Below are 19,306 nucleotides of genomic sequence, written 5' to 3' on the forward strand. Positions count from 1 at the left end.
GGGTCTGCTCCTTTTCCCTACCCAGAGGCTGAGTGCTGCCGGTTCACTGCTCCATACTAAGTCTGCTGCAGAAATGTTCCAATGACCTTCATTCCATATTTGCAAATAAAGAAAACAAAGAATTGCTTTTTGGAATCAAGTGTCTTACAGATCTTAGTACATGAGATGGAAGATTTCACTAGTCACAAGAACAGGCTGGTTACCGATTAGCCAGCAACCTACATTAGTTTCATATCCCTGAAGCGGGCGGTGGGGGGGGGGAACCAAGGGCAAAAGACAGGGTGACTATACCCTTAACTTTCCTATTCACAAACTGTAGGTAAAATTAGGATTTTAAAGATTTCATACAGAAAATGAAAAGCATTCTGCTCACATCATTTTAAGGAACCAAATCAACACCTAACAAAATGTGTGAAACTGGTGGAAAAAGATTTGTTCCTGTCACTGCCAACATAGTGGAGGTGTTTCTAACCGGCATTCTAAGCTAAAATGTGCATTTTAAAACAAAGGCTGTTCATTAACTGGTACTTATTAGAACGCAGAAGCAGACAGGTAAATCAAGAAAGTTATGGGAGAATTTCACACTGGCATGTGGGCCTTTACCATTAGAACCTGCATCCCAGTGCAAATCATATTTTCACACAAATTTAGAACAGCAATGGTGCTACTTCCACCTCTGAAAACACAAATGTCAACAAAGTGCAAGGAAACAGAAAAAGTCTCACAACAACTCAGCTTATTCTATAGGAAAGGTTCAGTGCACTTGAACAAAGGAAAATTATTTGGAAAACAGTTAAGTTTACCGAAAGCAAAGAGAAAGTGCTTTGCTTCTGTGCACCCCTGAAAAATGATTAGCCTTCCTTCATGTACCTGCTCTAGTCAATCCTCAACTAGGAAAAGAAATCCTAGTTGAAGGGCATGCAAAATCTAAACAGAGCAAGGTATTCTAGGTGCACCAAAAGGTATGCATGGAATGTAAAGTGGCCATTTTCTGAAACAGTGCAACTTGTCCACCCTCTCTGAAGCTAAACAGTTTCTACCATTTTAACACAAAACAAAGAATTAAACTTACCGGGAACTGCATTAATTTTACATGTAGTTATTTATATCTCCTCGGACAGGGAGAATTTAAGTCACTCCTATCCCTCCCCCCCCCAAAAGGACGGAGGAAACAAAAGGCAGCAGGAGATGCAGAAACCTGAGTCTGGAATGTCCACTCCAGTGAAAGCCCGAACAGCTGTCCCCCCACCCCCCCAGCAAACTATTCGCCATTTTTCTTTGTCTTTCAGCTGACCCCTGCCTCAGTGAAAAACTCCGAGGCTCCAATGAAGCCTTGCAGCCTCCTTCCACTTTAACAGTCAAAGGCATTCAATCTAGCATGCTATTTGACACCAAACCTTGCCTCCAGAGTGGTCCCATTGGTTGAGCTGCTTTATCAGCTAAGAACACAAAGCCATGATTGGCTGCTCACGTCATCAGTTACCTCCTTTGCACACTTCCTGTTTTAAAGTTACCTTGAGAAGCAGAACAGGGGTCAGATCCAGACTTAAAACTACAAGGAACTTAAGGCTTCAAAATGCCTGGCAAATGCACAGAGCAGATGCACTAGGGCCACATGTGCTTCCAAAACAGAAGATTCTGAAATTTTAGAAGTGTTCTTAAAACCACCCGAAAGGGTTGTTACAGTTCCCACCCAAAGGATTTCTTATTGGCTGTCAGAGTTCCATTTAAAAAAATTTAAGGTAATTTAACTGCTTCTGATTGGCTATCAAAGATGTCTGTAAGATACTGCTACAGGATCCTATGGCAGTAAACCAGAAAAGCAATGTGCACAAGGTTGGAAAGTTGTGGCTTAACTATCTTCAGCTCTCTGCTGAGCATTAACAGAAGAAGAAAAAGAAAACTCGGTGGGCTAAATCCAATGGCTCCAAAGAAAATACAGCTTCTTTAAAGTAACAAAGAGTGATATCAATGGTCTGCATAGAACAGTCTGCAAGATTTCCAAAAAGGCATCTGTCATTATGTCCATGGTAATTTCAAAAGCACACATTAGTACCAGGACAAATCACTTTATTTTGAAATACAAATGAATCTAAATAGAAAAATTCTGTGATAATGTGTGAAGTTAGTGACAGGGACAATGGTATTTTCAGAAAGTCCAGCAGGAACCCAAGAGGAAAATATAATGACAAAGGTGGAGAAAACTGGCAAAGAGTGAACATTAGTGAATATACTGTTTAAAACAATATAGTTTGATGGGTTAACTAATTTATTTAGGGTGGTTACAAAATATTGCTGATAAGCTTTCAATATAACAGAGTTTTGATATCAAGAAGACAAACTTTTCTACCACATTTTTAAGAATAAGCAGCAGGGCTGATGAATTTTAAGTATCGTGGTTACTGAAGACATTCTGGGTACTAAAGTTTACCAGTGGTGGTCAAGGATGTGTTATGGATTACGCGCCCAACTATTTATGTTTTAAGAGAAGCCTCCTAATATGGTGAAAATCAGTTACCATTTTTTAAAAGTATTCAAATAGAAACATCTCACTATTACCTGAGTCCTTTAACGATCTCCTTAGATCTGCTTCCTCTCATAAAAACAAAATATCTCAGGACTAAACAACACAACTGTTTTGCCAGACAGATGAGATCCTTTCTAGAAATTCCTCAATTTTACATAAGAGGTCATTATAGACATATGCAGAGATCCAGCAGTTTCCTGAAGATGAAGCAAGGCGGACGGTCCAATCACTTTGCCATGCTAAGTTCTCTTAGAGAAAGAGTGAGGTGCAGAGATGTTAAGCAACTGGCCCCCAGCCATTCATCCAGGATTTAAACTCGGGTCCCAACCAGGGTGGTAGCCTTGCCACGGCACTACAGTGCTTACCAAGACGTGAAGCACCCCAGGCCCGAGTCCAAGGAGATCCTCAGGGGTCACATTTACAGTCTTTCATTGGTATCTACGGGAGACTGGTTCCAGGATCCCCCGCATTTACTAAATGTCAGCTGAGGATGATCGAGCCCTTTATATTAGATGGTGCTATACTGTTGACCCTCTGTATTTGTGAGTTCAGTATACACAGATAGAGGCTGACTGTATGCATAGATAGCATTAGTCATCACATCCAACTTCATTAATTTAAAAATTAGGAATCTGATTGATGTTTAATTTCATCTGTTGGTTAGAGATCCAGTTAAGTATCTGACAAACAGCACTCCATAATTTGATACAAATTTTATTGCTAAACCACTAGAAACATTTAACCAGTAGCAAATCACATGTATAACTTATAAGGACTAGAAACAACTAAATCATTAAAAACATTATACATTAAAATATTAAAGAACTGCATGGCAATTTCACTACAGCATCTAAATAAGAGCTTAGTTACGCTAACAGAGTGCACTGTGGGACGATTCCTGAAGCTACACAGAGTTAGAGGTATTGCAGTTCTTTTCTGAAAAGTTTAGATCCTGAATAGTTACCAACTTTGGAAGAGAAGGCAGAAGGCCAACAGGCCTGTTGTGTGCCTTATTCATACTAGAGCCTCGCTTAACCTCATAAGACTGGGGTACAGGTCAGCTGCAAGGAAGCAAAGAAGCTGCTTTGAGGGGTGGGAAGCAGAAGAATATGCTTATTCACATCAAAACAACTAAACACCTGGGAATCAGAAACAGCTAGTTTCAAATTCACATTCCTCTACTTAGTGACTGTATGACACTGGACTAACCCTAAGCCTCAGTTTCCTTATCAGTAACATACGGCTATCACCATCTGTATCACTCTAAGAATTAAATGCGCTAGCATATGTAAGGTATACTGTACTGTGTCTGAACAAGCATTTAAAAAAAAAGGGGGGAAAATACTGAAGGTCACCCAATCTAAATTCCTTGTTTTACATAGGGGTTAACGTTCAGAAAGGCCTAGCTCCTTAAGGCCCCAAAGCTACTATGAAGGAATGTCTTTTTTATCTCCAGCATACCCTGCAACCCTGCAGAAAGCAACTCCTGAGCCATAAAGGGCAGTGTAGGAGGACTACCAGCTGCTACTAAAAATCTTCCCCAGCTTTATTCTGGAAATCCATGCTTTTCACCACCAATCCCGGCTGAGGTCTGGTTATTGTTCCAAAAGTCTACCCTCTGACTCTGCTTTTGATGCACCAGATTAAACCAAACATGCCCCTTGATACTTTGTGACGGTCTTTGGCATAGTTTTTATTAGTTCTTGGCAGTTTGCAAGAAAACACTTCAATCCCTATTTCGCATCAACAGTCACCTTAGTAGAATTCAAGCCACCAGGGGGGGTTTACCAGGTGGCTCAGTGGTAAAGAATCCACTTGCCAATGCAGGAGACGTGGGTTCCATCCCTGGGTTGGGAATATCCACTGGAGAAGGAAATGGCAACCCACTCCAGTATTCTTGCCTGGGAAATCCCATGGACACGGGAGCTTGGCAGGCTACAGTCCATAGGGTCTCAAAAGAGTCAGACATGACTTAACAACAAGTGGGAAGAGAACTCAAATTACCCTAGAATTTCCATCTGCAGTCTCACTCAGGATAGCTTTCTCTAGCTTATCATTACTGTGGACCAAGAGCCTCTGCAATTCTAACTCACATTCTTCCCCAGTCCTGCATCTCAGGAGCCTCTCACCAGACAATTGCATCATCTTGCCCTAAAAACACCCTAAGATAAAAACCGGTGCATCTGGTTACATGGGTCAAACTTTAATGCTTCCAAAGAAGGCAGGGTGGGAACTGATGCTCTTAGTCAGAAAACTGATTTTAAATCACAATTACCTACTTACCAGCTTTATAACCTTGGCCAAGTTACTTAACCATCTCTGAGCTCACTGCCTCAAGTGTAAAATGGAAATTAAAAAAGTAACACCAACTCACAGAAGTGCTAAGGCCTAAATTTGAGATGAGTTACAGCACTCAGCATTAATACCTAGCTTGTGGTAGGTGCTCAGTTAATATTTAAATATACACTTGACTACAGAACCTATCACATACTGAATTAGTTTTTACCACATCTCTATTACCAGACAAGGACTTCTTGAAGGCAGCAACTGTGTCTCATTTATATCTACATATATCCTTGGTGCTCAGAACAGAGATATAAATCAAACCCTAACCTGGCCTAAGACTGGTTCCAAATAGGAAAAGGAGTACGTCAAGGCTGTATATTGTCACCCTGTTTATTTAACTTACATGCAGAGTACATCATGAGAAACGCTGGGCTGGATGAAGCACAAGCTGTAATCAAGACTGCCGGGAGAGATATCAATACCCTCAGATATGCAGATGACACCACCCTTATGGCAGAAAGTGAAGAAGAACTAAAGAGTCTCTTGATGAAAGTGAAAGAGCAGAGTGAAAAAGTTGGTTTAAAGCTCAACATTCAGAAAATTAAGATCATGGCATCTGGTCCCATCACTTCATGGCAATTAGATGGGGAAACAGTGGCTGACTTTATTTTTTGGGGCTCCAAAATCACTGCAGATGGTGATTGCAGCCACGAAATTAAAAGACACTTGCTCCTTAAAAGAAAAGCTACGACCAACCTAGACAGCATATTAAAAAGCAGACATTACTTTGTCCACAAAGGTCCATCTAGTCAAGGCTATGTTTTTTCCAGTAGTCAAGTGTGGTTGTGAGAGTTGGACTATAAAGAAAGCTGAGAGCCAAAGAATTGATGCTTTTGAACTGTGGTGTTGGAGAAGACTCTTGAGAGTCCCTTGGACTGCAAGGAGATCCAACCAGTAAAGGAAATCAGTCCTGGGTGTTCACTGGAAGAACTGATGTTGAAGCTGAAACTGCAATATTTTGGCCACCTGATGCTAAGAGCTGACTCATTTGAAAAGACCCTGATGTTGGGAAAGATTGAAGGCAGGAGGAGAAGGGGATGACAGAGGATGAGATGGTTAGATGGCATCACTGACTCAATGGACATGAGTTTGGGTAGACTCCGGGAGTTGGTGATGGACAGGGAAGCCTGGCGTGCTGCGGTTCATGGGGTTGCAAAGAGTCAGAGACAACTGAGTGAATGAACTGAACTGAACCTGGCCATAGTGTCAATGAAATAATAAGGAGTAATGGGGATTGAGGGGAACTGGAGAGTGCACACCTCATCCAAACGGGCAGCTCCTGGGGAAGTGCCTGGTGGTTCAGTGGTTAGGACTTGGCACTTTCACTGCGGGGGGCCCTGGGTTCGATCCAGGGTTGGGGAACTAAGATCCCACAAGCCATGCAGCACAGCCAAAAAAGAGGGGAGGGGAGCAGTTACTACTCAGCTCCAACTGATGAGGGTCATGGGGGAATGCTGGCCCATCACAGTGACAGCTTCAGATTCAATAAAAGAAGCAAAAGCCAGATCCTGGACACACAAAAAGTTGAAGCTAGCACAACTCCTGATATAGCATCCTGAAGAATGACTAAAGAACCAGAGTCACGGCAGAAGCTGGTCTCAACCACCATGACAATTCCTGCGAAGGACAGGGTCTTGCTCAGTACCCAGATAACTTGATCTTGGAGGTTACACGGTATTCCAGCAGAAGCAAAAACAGCAGCAAAGAAACTGGGCTCTACAGCAGTCTGAACATTTCATTGATGGTGTCCTGAATTGGCCCCTTTGGACTAGTAAGTAAACCCAGGGTCCCAGGAAATATCAGAGAGGAGAACACCTAGAGAAAAATGAACTTTTCATGTGTTGAGATGGGCAAACAAAGCCATTTTCATTTGACTATTAAATTTGTTGTGTGCCTTATTATACACAAAGCTGATGAAATGGACATATGTAGCAGTTTTGCACTGATGCTGTTATAGGTTCGTGGGACTGAATTTTTTTTTTTTTTTTTTCAAAGAACACCTTTAATCCAAGTAGCCAGAATCAAGCAGCATTAGTATTTTGGGTTATATACTTTTAAAAGCTTTTCTTATGTAAATGAGATATGAGGTTAAGTTAGTTCCCCCAAATTAGATAATCCATACAAAAAGTTTTGTAATCTTTTCATTTAAATAATGTGAATAATTTCCCCTATCAAATAAAGACCTACATCCCTTCTAATAATTGAATGACATTCCACTGAATGGATATAATTTTTAATGAGTCCCATATTAATGAATAATTTCAATGTCTTCAATTTTACTCTTAACCACTGGACCACCAGGGATACCTTCAATTTTAAAATATTGTAACTAGCATCACAGAGAACATCCACTACGCCGATTCCTTGCATCACTACCCTCATTATCTCTTCCAGAACCCTTGGAACGGCTTCATGAGCAGTATTATTTTGTTTGGTTTAGAAAAAAAGAAAAAGGAAACCCGATTGTTTTAAATGATAAATCTTCACATTTTCAAGTTTAATTTTTTTTAAAAAATTATAAGCAGATCAAAGAAAATTGAGGGCTGCCAGACTGTAACTTCAGACTCTTATTTTTTACCTGACTTGGTCCTGAAAAACTATTAGCTATTTTCCAAATCAAAATCACCTTCAAGTTAAAAAAAAAAAAAAAAAGTATGTCAACACATTTTTCAAAAATTCTGACAGATGTTCTGAAGATAATCTCCAAAGAAGTCCCAGAAACATTCTGAGCAACGGTAACATCATTAGAATAAGGAACATGGTGCTGGTGCTCAGTAAAGGGCTGCTCAACAAACAAATGAATAAAATAAACCTAACAGGTGAGACCACAGGTGGATCATAAATTCTCAATTATTTGTGTTTTAAGAATAAATTATATTCTCCAAAGCATAATGAAGACCAACGGACGGTAAACTACTCTAGAGAGACCAGTGGTTAACGACGCATGGAGAATAACACAGTGCCTGATGAACAGTAAGTGCTCCAAGAGAGGAGACTGCTTCTGTTAACACTGCTACTGGCAATGGGACTAGATGATCTTTGAAATCACATAATCCCTCAGAGTCTATGTTAGTCTGGAAACATGTAAGTTCCCAGAGAAGTCCTTTCCCACTACTGGCCCAGCTAACCTATACAAAGGATTCATTTTTTATTCATAAACTCTTTATACCAGAACTGCTCAACTGGGCTCTACTCCACACCCATCATAACATGAAATGCTGATCAAATGTTCTCACAAACAGGGTTTCATGGCCCAATAAGTTCAAGAAACACTGCATACTGTATTCTTTCTCTTGAAGAGCTATACATGAGCACAAACGTTCTCAATACTAATTATATAGAAAAGAAATGCCTTTGGCCATTATTTTGTCAAGGATCCTTTTTTCACCCCCAGAGGATACTTACTAGCATTGTGTAAGAACTAATGTTCAGTGAAATAGTTTGGGAAATGCTGCTCTAGGCCAACTTACAAATTTTAGTGGAATGAAAAGAAGACTACAGGCAAGTCTATTCTGACCATCTTCCAAAACGGTTGGGAGTTTTACACACATTATGGCATTTCCTTTTTTCATGACAATGACACTAAATATCACCATAAATAGCAATCCTCTGCCTCTCAAATAATTGCCAACCAAGTATGCTTTGCTTTTAAATAGGCCCCAACTTTGTCATTTGATAATGAGCAAATTCTAAGCTACTTACCTTCAGGGTACAATAATAATTTTTGAGAGACTTAAGAAACACAAAAATGTTCAACTGTGGAGATAGCATGTACTTTCTTTTTTCTCTTTTAAATGGACAGATCATGCCACTGGTGACGGGATATGTTTTCTTAATACTGGGCAAAGAATCCCACTTCATACAGACACAGCAATGGAAAACTTGCAGCTCCTGAGGACAGGGTTAACAGTAACTAGGGACTCTGAAAACCCTCAGCAACTCTAACAAATGTAAGGCAATGATAAGATATAAAATACTCTACACGCCAGTATAATTTCCTGTGAGTCACTGAAGCACTATTGAAGCATTGCTCAAGATCACTATTTTAGCTTATATTCATGAATGTGTTTAAGAATAATTCTTGAATCTGATTTATAACAATATACTGTCGATTTTAAATGGAGGGTGTTCATTTAAATAGGATATCTTATGTACCCTGAACATGGAGATTTGAACCTTAATTTAAACCTTTTCTACTGGAAACATTCAAATGCAAAGGTTAGACCAGTCCCTCTGTCTAAACTGCACCTTAAGTTTATCCATGAGAAAGCACTTACTGTATAAAAGAAAGTACAATGGATTTAAATGAAACCTGCAGACAAGTAAGAACTTAAACCAAAATGAAAAATGGAAAAATACAACTCCCACGCTGAAAATGAGCACAGAGGTAGCCTCGTGGCTATCAGGGGCATCACAGCTAAAATACGGATAAGTGTGGAAAGGGTATATGGAGAAGTAAAGAAAGCTGAGCATGGAGACAACTAGAACCAGCAATTAGAACATGGAGAAGTAAAGAAAGCTGAGCGCCGAAGAACTGATGCTCCTGAACTGTGGTGTTGGAGAAGACTCTTGAGAGTCCCTTGGACTGCAAGGAGATCCAACCAGGCCATTCTGAAGGAGATCAGTCCTGAATATTCATTGGAAGGACTGATCCTGAAGCTGAAACTCCACTACTGTGGCCAACTCATGCGAAGAGTTGTCTCACTGGAAAAGACCTTGATGCTGGGAGGGATTGGGGGCAGGAGGAGAAGGGGACGATGAAGGATAAAATGGTTGGACGGCATCACCTACTCGATGGACATGAGTTTGAGCAAGCTCCGGGAGTTGGTGATGGACAGGGAAGCCTGGCGTGCTGCAGTCCATGGGGTCGCAGTGTCAGACACGACTGAGTGACTGAACTGTGGAAAGGGTGCAGCAAATTTTGCAACCTGGCAAAAATTTCTGCAGGCAGGGAGATTTTTTTCCTGAACCATTCTACAATGTTGTCTTTCTGCTTACTTTAAAGAAAATGTTATCCAGGTGACTACAAATCAAGCTGACAGTCCTACTTCAACTATTTCTACAATTAGAAAAAATTTTAAATGAATATAATGCAAGTCTCTTTCTGGACATAATGATAAAACTGGTTGTTCTGATTTTAACAACCATTACTCTTTGGCAAATATGAAAACACTTTCTTCTCATAAGAACCATGACCACTCAGCACCTGGGGATTAACAGAGGGGACTAGGAGACAACCTAACACTGAAACAGGCTTCTCTGGTGGCTCAGAGGGTAAAAGCGTCTGCCTGCAAGGCGGGAGACCTCGATTCGATCCCTGGGTGGGGAAGATCCCCTGGAGAAGGAAATGGCAGCCCACTCCAATACTCTTGCCTGGAGAACCCCGTGGACGGAGTAGCCTGGTAGGCTACAGCCCATAGGGTCCCAAAGAGTGGGACACGACTGAGTGATTTCACTTTAACACTGAAACAAATGATCCTACAACTTTGTGCATTTGTAAGTAATACTGACCTCACAGCAGTCCACTAGAAATCAGCTCCTAAATCACAACGGCACAACTAAATCAGACTATTTCTTTCATGTCAAATGCTTGCCCCACCCCATCCCCCCACCATGTAGAAATCCTATGGTACATAACAGAGCAGATAATTACAAGCCTCCTCATCAAGGAAGCTCTAATTGGCTGTCAGGCAGATTTTACACTATTCTCAAAAAGAAATTACTGTGTTCTTTCACTCATTAAGGCCCATTCAGTGACAGGCACCTACCATATGCTACTGTATTCATTTTTCATTAAGTACTCTGTAAGACAGGTATTACTATTAACCACAACTTTACATAGGAAGAAACTAAGGCTCAGACAGGTTAAGAATATGACCCCTAGCTCCACAGAGGGTAAACACCTTACAGAGAAGAATTCTTTCCTAGGTCAGACTCCAAGGTCAGCAGCTACAGCAGCCCTCCCAAAGACACTCTTTCTTTGGCCAAAGTATTTTAAAGCCATTTCCTCCTACAATTAACCTATTAATATTATATTAGGTGCTTTGAGCCTCTGTGGGAAAATACTAAAATGACCTTGTGGCCTTCCTAACTAGTCACAGTACAAGCATGCAAAACCAAACAAACAAAATGAAAAGAGAGACTAAGACATCAGATAACTCGCAGTTTGCTTTGGGCACAAGAAACGGAATGGCAAAGTGCTGGCTAAGGAATGTTCTTAGGTTGTATGCCTGAGGCTGGAATGAACCTCAAGAAGGTCATCTGTGACCTTAATAATGTTCTCTGCTACTCTCCCTCCTGTGACTGAGGCACACTTGTCAAAATACAGTAGGTTTCTTAAAAGTCATCTCTGCTATCAAATCAGTGCTTCCACAGGCGAGGGAATGCTGTCCAGCAGAATAAGCACTGGCCTGGGAATCCAGTGACTGGGAGACTTGGCTCTACCCTGGCACAGAAATGACCTTATCAAGGTCACCACACTTTTCAGGACTTTAGGACAAAGGGGTGTGCCCGAAAGAACCAAAGGCCACTTCCTGAGCTAAGATGCAGGAGTTTTTCTTTTTCCCCTAATATTCTAAGGAGTCACTAGAACACTTTCTAAGAGTAAGGGCACCACTAATTGTGTTAGAATTAAGAGTTATAGACTAGGACTTCCCTGGTGGTCCAGTGGTAAAGAGTCCGCCTGCCAGTGCAGGGGACATGGGTTTGATCCCTGGTCTAGGAAGCTCCCACACGCCGTGGGTCACCTAAGCCCCTGCACCACAAAAACTGAAACTCCTGAGCCTGCGCACCGAGAGCCTGCACACCGCCACTAGAGAGAAGCCCTCCCACAGCAACAAAAATAAATAACTTTGAAAAAAAAGTTTCAATTAAAAAAAAAGTTAAAGACTTATGCTTAAATCTGGTCTCTGTCACTTACTTGCTGCGTGATCCTGAGCAAATTATTCAACCCTTCAGTTTCCTTATGTAAAAATTAGGGTGATAGTAGTACCTATCTCACACTATGTGAGGATAAAACATATTATTTAGACCCTTGTTGGTTCGATGTAAAAGCAATGAATAAAAGGCAGCAAGGAAATGGCAACCCACTCCAGTATTCTTGCCTGGAGAATCCCATGGACAGAGGAGCCTGGCGGGCTGTACAGTCCACGGGGTCGCAAAGAGTCGGACACGACTAAACGACTTCACTTCACTTTTCATGACATTCTTGAATTTTACTCATATGGCTTTAGTGGCTCAGTACCTCTGAACTAAGAAATTTCAAAACTGCCTCAAAAAGACACCGACCATGGCTTATCTGGTGGCTCAGATGGTAAAGAATCTGCCTGCCATGCAGCAGACCCAAGTTTGATCCCTGGGTTGGGAAGATCCCCTGGAGAAGAGAATAGCAACCCACTTCCATATTCTTGCCTGGAGAATCCCATGGACAAAGAAGTCTGGTGGGCTATAGTCCATGGGGTCGCAAAGAGCTGGACATGACTGAGCAACTAAGCATACAGCACACACTATGGCCCTGAGGTAAGAGAGGGGCTCCAGGTTGGACATTTACAATCATACAGCCGCCTCTTTCCCTGGAGAAGGAAATGGCAACCCACTCCAGTACTCTTGCCTGGAGAATTCCAAGAACAGAGGGACCTGGCAGGGTACAGTCCATGGGGTCACAAAGACTCGGATACGACTGAGCGACTAACACACACACACCAAGTATTAGTATGATTTCTGCTTAGAAGAGAAAGCTGATGTTCACAGGTTTTAGTATAAACTTAGACCTCCTGGGAGTTCAAGATTTCTAGGGTAGTTAATTCCAAATGATAACAAGGCCCAGCGATTGGCCATGGGTTAATGTAGAATGTAGGGCTTCCCAGGTGGAGCTAGTGGTAAAGAACCAGCCTCCCAATACAGGAGACTTAAGAGAAGCAGGTTCGATCCCTGGTTCAGGAAGATCCCCTGGAGGGCATAGCAACCCACTCCCGTATTCTTGCCTGGAGAATCCCATAGACAGGAGCCTGGGGGGCTACAGTCCACAGACTCAAAGAGTCAAACATGACTGAAGTGACACAGCGTGCGCGACGCGCACACGCGCGCGCGCACACACACACACACACACACACAATGTAGAAGGTATGGAGGCGAATGCAGAAAGATGTACAGGTGCTGAAGAGCTACCACTAAGAAATGCTTGCTGAATAAAAATGATATATGTATATGCCTGTCTTGGTAAACTTGTCCAGATTTGCTAAAAGAGACTAGGTTATGGATGTCTTAACAGTCTTCATATTTGATTCACTTGATGCCTCAGCCAAATGAAGCTGAGATGACCAATGTACAAATGCATGGCGTCCTATCTGCCCTCATACTTTCGACACTCACCTTCCACACTGCAATGTCATTATAAGCATGAGGGAGGGGACCCTCACCTAATTATATAAGACTTCCAATTCATTTGAAACCTGAATTTAAATGTTTCCTTGAAAAATTGGAATTGCAAATATTCTGTTGTATCCAGTTTTAATTTACATGCCATTGAGGATAAGAATATCCTACAATCACCCCAGTCTGAAGAAGGCACTAGGTTTTTTGATAGGTCCCAATGTTTGGAGACAAATGTGCTAAAGAATGGTGATGTTGGAAAAAGTTCACCAGTGAGCTCTTTATGCTATGCACTTGGTAGTTCCTCACTGCTCGGCATTAATCATTTCCATATATAGAAAGTCGATAGCAACAATATTTTGAAGCCTGGTTTTAAAGAATGCAGATTCTTAAACTTTCTGCACATATTTCCCCTATTACCTACCTAGGTTCAGAAAAACTCCAGCAGTTTACTATGTAAATCTCTCCCTTCACAATAGAAACTAAGGGATACAATTTAAACACCTAGTTGAAGACACAATATTCTATATGGTTATCATTCTTTAACATTTAACATTTAATGTTAACAATGTTAACATTCTTTAACATTGATTGTTTTGGTCTGAACAGTACAACAAACTCTTATTGTAATTATTCAAATAAATACAAATTCTTATTCAAATTATCCCACTCAATACATCCCTAACATCCAGAAGTCAAGGAAAAATGATCCACTGTGAAATGTAAAACTACCTGGGAGTTTTGACGTCAGGTTTATGCTGATAGCAAGACACAGCAGATAACACAAGCTTTGACATCAGGTGACTTGAATTTTAATCCCAGCTCAATCACTGAGTAACACTGGAGAAGCTACGTAACCTCTCTGACCTTCAATTTTCTCATCTGCAACATGAGGATGATAATGTCTACTTAACAGGAAATGTGTTAAATGTACTCCAAAATGTCAATCCCCTTCCTCTACTACTTTCCCCTTCTGTCTTGAAATTTTAGTTGCATTCACATAAAACTGAGAAATGTGAAAATCACAGGAGTTTCTTGAAAACAGAAATGTATCTATCTAAAGTTGAAAGAACCACCTAAAATAGACAAGGAAAAACAAGTGAGAAAAACAGAGGTTTAACAAATGTGTTTCCATGATCTCCAAACCTGAGGAACAAACGTAATACAATCCAAGTTACTACAATTCAAAGAAGAAGGAACATACCCCCAACTAGCTGACTCTTTTTAACAATTCTCAATTTAAAAAAGAGCTTTTTGATATATGAAACACACAGAGTTGACAAACCCTGTTACATAAGACAAGATGCAAGATGCTATGCACTAGCTTATTTTCGCTCCAGGCTGCTTATGAAAAATTTTCTTTTAGTGTGTATGAGGGTGGGTGTGCTTTTTAGACATATATAAAAGGAAATAAATGCACCAAGATCCAGGATCCGTCAAGCGCTATTCCACTAAAGAGGAACCTAACAACATCCTTTCAAACAAACAATTGCCAAGTATCTGATATCTGCTATAAACAGTAACTTTGGAAACTTGGAAACTGAGCCGATCTGTAACTTTCCTAGAGCGGGAAAACTACATGTGTGTGTTAGTCACTCAGTTGTGCTGGTCTCTTTGTGACCCCATGGACTGTAGCCCACCAAGCTCCTCTATCCATGGAATTCTCTAGGCAAGAATACTGGAGTGGGTTGCCATTCCGTTCTACAGGGGATCTTCCCAATCCAGGGATCGAACCTGGGTGTCCGTACTGCAGGCAGATTCTTTACTGTCTAAGCCACAAAACTTCCTATAGAACACCTAAAACTAGCAGCAAGGTCCTGAGACCCCATCATCTATAAATAGTCTCTTAATATGATTCCCAAATCTGAAAATGTTTCCCCAAATGCTTCTACTTTTTCACTCCTACAGATCTGTCACTATTAAATGCTGTGCCCCCTAGGCTGGGCATTCTGTTATTAAGAACAAGTACACCTATCCAATAGATTGCCTCCCTCTCAGCCTGATTTGTTTACTTCCTCCTCACACTATAACCACAGCCCTGATCTGGTAACTACGAACTCCACGGTTTCACCAAAACCTGTATTTCAGCACTGGCACTCTCTAGCAAAATTCCTGATCTGATCCTATTGTTCATCGGATATGTCTCTAGGGCCCTGATGCCCTCTCTTTCTATACCATGCTCTCAGATTTGTCATCTGTGGACATCAGGGTCATTCCCTGTGTTATACTCCAAGTCTAGCACCCCTGGATCTCAAAGATCCTCTTAACCTGTAACTCAGGTTTCAGCGTTTCCAAGCCTGGCACCCTTGTGGCTTACACACATGGCCTGACTTATCCCAGGCCATGCACGTTCCACGGAGGGCACCTCTGGAATTTGGAGTGCCTCCCACTCCCAGCCACGCATAGGATACTCCTTAAGTACTCGCCAGACATCACCCTCTCTCTCGGCTTAAGGCCTCTAGGCTCGCCCCCAACCTCCACCCCACGCCTGCGCTGTAACTGGTCATCGCCCAGCAGCCCGAGACCAAGACGCCTGCTTCCCCACAGCCTCTGATTCCCTGACAACCCCTAGGCCGGAGCCAGCGCGACCAATAACGTGCCAGGTCCTCGGCCTCCCCGCCACCGACCAATCACGAGCGAGCCCCCCCGCCGTCGCCTTCCGCCAATGGGAGAAAGCCCGCGGGCCGGGCCGACAAGGCGCACGGACCCCACAAGCGCGACGGCGGCGACAGCGGCGGACCCAGAGAGAGCACAACATGGCGGTGGGCAGGCCGGACCGAACTACAGCAGTAGCCACGCGAGGGAAGTGAGGTCTCCGCCGAAGGCGGGAAGCGCCGCCCCTCCCCCCGCGGCCGCCGCTCACCTCTCCCCCTCCCTCCCGCGGACGCTCCCGCACACTCACACGCCTCGGCTCAGAAGTCCAGGGAAGAGCAGGAGCCGCCCCCGCGCTCCGGCGGAGTCGGGCAATGCAGAGGCCTGGGCACGACGGAGGGGAGGGGGAAGCGTGCGTCACGGAGAACGGAGCGCGCGCTAAGCCCGGGTACAAACAAGATGGCGGCCACGCCGTTTACACCGTCTCCCCCCGCTTCCCCTCCCCCTTGGCGCCTTGGCTCCTAGTGTTTTTAATGCGCAGAAGCTTAGTTGCTTGAAGTCTCGCGAGAATTGAGAAGGGGCGACGACTTGGTGAGGCTTGAGCCATCTGACCCCGCCCCCTTTAGAGGATCCAGAGGCACCTATCGGGGTCCTAGATAGCGTGTTCAGTCTTTGTGGACCTCTGCTATGGTACGCACGCTTTTGAGTTCTAGGATCTAAGTGAATAGTTTTTTGTGGGTGTTTTTTTTTTTTTTTTAAATTTAGGAGGTAACAGCTGGAGGATGGAGGGCGGCATGGGGAATGCCAGATTAAGTCCGCCGTTAAAGAAGACAGCTGCCAGCACTGTAAAAGGGGATTTAAAACTGTAAAGATATACTTCAAAATAAAGAACAGCAGTACTAGAATGGTCACCTTTTAACTTCACATCTATATGCACATTGTTTTTGTCACTTGAATGCAGAATTAAACCTTGTTTAAAAACAACTGGAAACTGAACTGTAACCAGAATTCGTTTTCATACTTCACCGCTTTCATCTCCACAACTACTTAGTCCGAAGGCATTAGCATTATTTCTGTTTTACTGGTGATGAAGTTGAACCGCCACAATGTTAAATAACTTAATGAAGGCTCCGCAGGTGGTTAGTGGCGAAACTCAGTTTGAATAGTTCCCAAATCTGTATATAAATACATCAAATATACATTGAGTAGAATCATCCACAATAAAACAGTGTGCACTAGGTTGCAAGCACAAATAAGACTGCTTTTGCGGGTGGTTACCTTGAAGTTTACAAATGACTTTTCTGAGACTTGTTTTGCAGAGGTCCTCAACAATAAAATCAATACACTATTATTATTTCCTTCCTTTGAGTTTATTACCCTAGTGATAAAGTTGTTGAGAATAGTGGAATATAAACCCTTGACTTGAATTCAGGAAAATTGTTCTCAAATCCAGCCTTAATAAATCTCACTTCATGCACTCAATAAATATTTGATGAATAAATAAAATCTAACTAGTTACAAGACAGTTGAGTTCACTGAGTCTTGTTGATTTCTTCATCTATAAAGTGATGTAATTCCTACCTCCTGGGAGTGTCCGGAATATTGAATGAAACAGTTTAAGGAAGAGTGCTTTGCAAAAGTATTTCAAAGTAGTGATAATGATATTTTCAGACATGAGAAATGGCATAAAAATTAAAAACGGACTCAAGAAATAGTGTGTTGAGATAAATAAGCTTAGCTAATGAGGAAAAGCTAGGTAAGTCTTTCTACAAATATTTATTGAGCAGTTTTTACATATACTATGCTTATGAAAGAGAAGTAAAAATGTTCAGGGGGCAACACAAATTAGTATTATTAGTGATCATTATTATATTTAAGTATTGACAGTAGATGGGCTTCCCTAGTGGCTTAGCAGTAAAGAATCCGCCTGCCTATGCAGGAGTCATGGGTTTGATCCCTGGGTGGGGAAGATCTCCTGGGAGAGGGCATGGCCACCCACTCCAGTATTCTTGCCTGGGAAATCCCATGGACACAGGAGCCTGGTGGGCCACTGTCCATGGGTCACAAAGAGTTGGGCACGACTTAGTGGCTAAGCAAACATTGACAGTATGTAGGGGCTGTAGCCAATTTCCCTCTGGGAGCATGGAAATCAGGTTGCCCTCAGAATTAAACTAATAAAAATCTACATAGTAGAAGAAATTATCCGAGGACGATAGTAAACATTAAACAACAGCAAGTGTTCAAGCGCTGATCTACCAGGTGTGAAGTCCAGGAAGGGTCCTAGAGATACCTTCTATGCTTGATGTTAAGTTTTCAGTTGCCAGTTTGTGGGTAGTAGGTCCCAGGGGGGCGAGTTATCAGGAGACTTGGAACTGCAGCTATTTACCAACTAGTACGAAAGTATTTCAGTATTTTAACAGTTAATATTTATAACTGGTAACAGTCACACTAATACATACAGCCTGAATATTAGTCCTTGCTGTAGACTGTGGTTATCAATATTCTCTGCCCCTCCTTTGCTAAAACTCTCCCTCAGGGACTTCACTGGTGCTCCAGCAGTTGAGAATCTGCCTGCCAATGCAGGGGACACAGATTCCATCCCTGGTCTGGGAAGATCCCACATGCCATGGAACAGTTAAGCCTGGGTGCCACAAGTAAGGACCCCGTGCTTCACAAGAAGAGAAGCCACCACAGTGCGAGGCTGGTAAACCGCAAACAGAGAGTAGCCCCAACTGAAGAAAGCCCTTGTGCAGCCATGAAGACCCAGCACAGCCAATAAACAAGCAAAACCCTCCCTATCTGGCCTGTCCCTAGAACTTCTCACCCTAATGTCATCAAGCTTGACTTTGTTTTGGTCAACGAAATGTGAGTAGAAATAGCTTGATCCACTTCTAAGCAGAAATGTATGAGCCATCTCATGATGCCATCGTGTTTTTTTCTCAGTCATGAAAGGATCACGTTCCAAATAGGGCTACTTTTCCAGGTTTGGTCCCAGAATGAAGATGTGCAGAGACACAGCTGACACACATGACATGTAACATAAGAAGTAAACCTTTGTCATAAGCTACTGAGATTGTTTTAGTTGTTTGTTATTGCAGCGTAACTTAGCTAGCCTAAACTGGCAAACACAGCTCTGAAAGCCAGGTGACTCAGCGGTAAGAATCCGCCTGCCAGTGCAGGAGATTGAAGAGACTTAGGTTCAACCCTGGAGTCTTAAAGATCCCCTGGAGGAGTAAATGGCAACCACTCCAGTGTTCTTGACTGGGAAATGGTAGAGGAACCTGGCGGGCTACAGTACACTAGTCGCAAACAGTGGGACATGACTGAGCACACACACACATATCACGTGCTCACACACAGGGGTAAGCCAAGAGCTTGTCTACAAACATGATCAAAAATAAACCAAACGCTGATCCAGTTCATATGAGAGGAATCTCAAGGCAGATATGATTGCAATTTAATAGAAGCCTA

General features: G+C 42.4%; 1 protein-coding gene across 5 annotated transcripts in view; it reads right to left on the reverse strand.

Annotated features, from left to right (window-relative positions):
* NFYC (nuclear transcription factor Y subunit gamma) overlaps nt 1-16,357 on the reverse strand; it is a 62,807-nt gene extending 46,450 nt beyond the window's left edge. Inside the window, exon 1 of one of the 5 annotated variants that reach the window (XM_043461737.1) lies at nt 16,146-16,357. The gene's annotated coding sequence lies outside the window, so the exon portion shown is untranslated. Of the gene's footprint in view, nt 1-1,072; nt 1,210-16,145 lie in introns of those variants that run through there. The other 4 variants (XM_043461734.1, XM_043461733.1, XM_043461736.1 and 1 more) reach the window with 4 other exon arrangements.
* Nucleotides 16,358-19,306: the final 2,949 nt, after the last annotated feature.

Source organism: Cervus canadensis, chromosome 2 (genome assembly GCF_019320065.1).
Source record: "Cervus canadensis isolate Bull #8, Minnesota chromosome 2, ASM1932006v1, whole genome shotgun sequence".
Classification (NCBI taxonomy): domain Eukaryota; kingdom Metazoa; phylum Chordata; class Mammalia; order Artiodactyla; family Cervidae; genus Cervus; species Cervus canadensis.